At 40.1% G+C, this 4289-nt stretch overlaps 1 pseudogene; it reads left to right on the forward strand.

The window, feature by feature from the left end:
- The first annotated feature begins 2535 nt into the window (after window positions 1-2535).
- LOC119535126 lies at window positions 2536-2977 on the forward strand (annotated as a pseudogene).
- The last annotated feature ends 1312 nt before the right edge of the window (window positions 2978-4289 follow it).

Below are 4289 nucleotides of genomic sequence, written 5' to 3' on the forward strand. Positions count from 1 at the left end.
CAGGACAGAGTATGTGGGGTAAACGAACTCACAAAGTTGGCGTTAGAAGAGTAAAACAAGTAAACCCTGCACAATGGTCACATGATCAAAGTCATGATCTGACTCTGTCAGATTTCCCTCCCCCATTCACCCATTTATCCCATTGGCCCTTCATTCATATTTTTCATTCATTCACCAGCACGTACCGAACCCTGACTATATGCCAAGTCCTGCATTGGATGGTAGAAATACAATGGGTCTCTCCCCCCTACGTGGGATCAGACACCCAGGGGAGTGAATCTCCCTGGCAACGTGGAATACGACTCCCGGGGAGGAATGTAGACCTGGCATCGTGGGACGGAGAACATCTTCTTGACCAAAAGGGGGATGTGAAAGGAAATGAAATAAGCTTCAGTGGCAGAGAGAATCCAAAAGGAGCCGAGAGGTCACTCTGGTGGGCACTCTTACGCACACTTTAGACAACCCTTTTTTAGGTTCTAAAGAATTGGGGTAGCTGGTGGTGGATACCTGAAACTATCAAACTACAACCCAGAACCCATGAATCTCGAAGACAGTTGTATAAAAATGTAGCTTATGAGGGGTGACAAGGGGATTGGGAAAGCCATAAGGACCACACTCCACTTTGTCTAGTTTATGGATGGATGAGTAGAAAAATAGGGGAAGGAAACAAACAGACAAAGGTACCCAGTGTTCTTTTTTACTTCAATTGCTCTTTTTCACTCTAATTATTATTCTTGTTATTCTTGTGTGGGTGCTAATGAAGGTGTCAGGGATTGATTTGGGTGATGAATGTACAACTATGTAATGGTACTGTGAACAATCGAAAGTACGATTTGTTTTGTATGACTGCGTGGTATATGAATATATCTCAATAAAATGAAGATTAAAAAAAAAAAAAAAAAAAAAAAAGACATAATGCTGAGCAAAATAAGCCAGGCACAAAAAGAGAGATATTGTATGTTACCACTAATGTGAATTCTGTGAAAAATGTACAATGTTTTATACTGTAGAATGTAGGGGACCTAGAGATACCAATTAGTGGAGGGGGAATGATAATCTAATAAGAACAGATAAACTATGGAGGGTAATCTCAATGTTATGGGAATGCTCAGGAATGATTATGGTTTGTAAACTTTCTTGGATATAGGAAGATCATGTTGGAAGCAATAGAGTTATTTTAGGTTTTTTTTTTCTCTTATTCCTTTGTTTTCTTAGGGGTTGTTAATTTTCTTCAGGTATGGTAGGAACATGTTGGAAGCAATGTAGTTATTTTAGATTATTTGTTTTTCTTACTCCTCTGTTTGGACATGGTTTATTAATTTTCTTGGGGTATGGTAGGAACATATTGGAAGCAAAGTAGTTATTTTAGGTTATTTGTTTTCCTTAATCCATTGCTTTGTTTGAAATGTTGTGGGGTTTTTTTGGTTGTTGTTTGCCTGTTTGTTTTTAATTTTTTGATAAACAAAAGTTAAAAAATTGAAAAAAAATCAGTAGAAAAATGGGAGTAAAAACTAAATGACAAATAGGGTGGGATGGGGGGATGGTTTGGGTATTCTCTTTTCACTTTTATTTTTTATTCTTATTCTGATTCTTTCTGATGTAAGGAAAATGTTCAGAAATAGATTGTGGTGATGAACGCATAACTATATGATCATACTGTGAACAGTTGATTGTATACCATGGATGACTGTATGGTTTGTGAATATATATCAATAAAACTGAATTAAAAAAAAAAAAAAAAAAAGAAATACAATGGGTCTAAGTGAACAGAGATGGTCAGCCCAGATACTGACTTCAATGATTAAATACTGGACCCATTGCAAGAGGATCAGTTTAGACCAGAAGTTTCAGACCTCTCTACACAAAGCAAAAAATATATTTGTACACCAAAAGCCTTGATCTCGTAGAGTTGAGGGCAAGCAGCAGTCCTTGGAGGGGGTCCCTCTATGAGATACTCTCCTGAGAGAAATGGTCAGGAGTTTGGGCTTCATAATCCATTGTATGGAAGCACGTAGCTTAGACATGTAAGTGTAGTAACAGAGCTTAAACTAAATGCAGAAATATTCAAATGCCAACATTTGTCATTTGTACATCCAGCCTTGATGATAAACATGCTCTTATATGTACCTGCATATACCATATACCATATACTAGATACCAAGATGGAGGGGAACAGGGTGTGGGGCAGAGATAGGGAGAGTTTCCTGAAGCCACACCCCTCAGTGACTACCTAAAAGCTTCAGGCAAAGACTGGGCTGATCTGGGAACACTGAGGTGACCAGTGACTCAAACTGGGTCCTATTGGGCCTAGAGGTACTCCTGTTCCCCTCTCCTACCACAACTTCTGTAGCTCCCAGTGGCCTCAGGAACCTTGATATTTCAAGGACAAACTAGAAGGTGAAATCTTGGGAAAAGAGCCCTTTGGATGAAGTAAACCTGGATGAGCCATCCTTTGCCCCCCCCCCCCATTCTATTTATCCTATTAAAAGTGGGCAGCAGAAGAAGGGACTGAACTTCAAGTAACAGCAACACAAGATGGCAGCCACCACGGGCTCAGGAGTGAAAGTCCCTCGCAATTTCTGACTGTTGGAAGAACTCGAAGAAGGCCAGAAAGAAATAGGAGCTGGTGTAGTTAGCTGGAGTCTAGAAGATGATGAAGACATGACACAAGATGGAAAGGGGTGATAATTGGGCTTCTAAGAACAATTTATGAAAACCAGATATACAGCCTTAAATTAGAATGTGGACCTAAATACCCAAAAGCACCCCCCTTTGTAAGATTTGTAACAAAAATTAATATGAATGGAGTTAATAGTTCTAATGGAGTGGTGGACCCATGAGCCATAACAGTGCTAGCAAAATGACAGAAAATTCATATAGCATCAAAGTTGTCCTGTAAGAACTTTGGCACCTAATGATGTCTAAAGAAAATATGAAACTCCCTCTGCCACCTGAAGGACAGTGTTACAGCAGTTAATCCAAAAGAAAAACCAAAGGCCCTGCTCCCCACCCCCATTCAGTTTAAGCAGTCTTCATTTTCCACAGGAGTAAATTTTCTAGATACATCTTGTTGACCTCAAAGTACTGGAAAGGAAGCTCCCATTCAAAGGCATTTTATCTTAAAATACTGTAAATGATACTAATTTTTATCCCTTTGAAATATATAAGTTGTGCTATAACATATCATACTTTCAAGTGTAGCCAGTGTCCCTGTAGTTGAACTTATGGGATCAAGAAAGTATATTTAAATTGGTTGCCATCAAAAGAGATGGGGCATGTCTGACTCAACTGTGAAGAGACACATCACACAATTACCTTGCTGCTGATTACATGGCTTGGGATTACTACTGCTGGGTGTGTGTAGGTGCTTCATCTTCACCCCCAGTTTCTTTTTTTTAAGTCTTAAATAACTACCCTTCTCAAGCCATCATCCTCTCCCCAATCTCCACTATCACCCTTGGCCAAAGAATAGATTGTAACCCTCTCTGCTCCCCTCTGAAATTGGCCTTTGGTGAGGAATTCGTTCAGGCCTTTCCCCAGAACCTCCCCCCTTGTCCCCTTATTAAGTTGTGCTGCTTTTCCTTCCTCCTCCTGAAGTCCCTTCCTGCACCTTCGCCACCCAACGCTTCCCATGACACTTCCTTGCTTTGGCCAGAAGCCATCAGGTAAGGTTGGAAAGAGACTGACCTCCCTCATTTAGTTTTGGAACCACATTTCTTTATTCTCCACCAAACTGGGAAATGAAAATTGGGTCCTGAGTCCTGCCACCCTCTGCTGTCATCATCAGCTGGTGCAATTTTTTAGCTCAGGTTTTGATATGGTGAAAAGAACACTCACCAGGGTTACTCAGACCTGCCAGCTCTCAAAGTCCTTGGTGGTTAAACTTGGAGGAAGGCCACATGAAGACACTTATAAGCACACACAATCCCTCTGAATGAATTGTTTTCTTTTCTTACAATTGCTTTTACTTTTAAAAGTTGAAGAAGTTTTAAAAAAAAACAGTGCTTTCATTTGGTCATCCTTCGCAATCCATTTGGGTCTAGTTTGGACTCTGACAACTGGAACAAAAACAACCTTGAATTCGGTGCATACTTTAGTTTTGGTACTGCTGCCCCTCACGATGCTCAGCAAGGATTAAGAAAGAATTCCATATGCACAGCAGATCCCTGAAATTGGTGGGCTTGATTTCCTAACAAATTGCTGTGTTTTCCCCCTTTTCTGTTCAGGACCACTAAATGCTAAAATGTGAATGCATACTGAAATAAAAACAATTCATTGTGTCCTAAAAA

The sequence above is a fragment of the Choloepus didactylus genome, chromosome 5 (genome assembly GCF_015220235.1).
Source record: "Choloepus didactylus isolate mChoDid1 chromosome 5, mChoDid1.pri, whole genome shotgun sequence".
Lineage (NCBI taxonomy): Eukaryota > Metazoa > Chordata > Mammalia > Pilosa > Megalonychidae > Choloepus > Choloepus didactylus.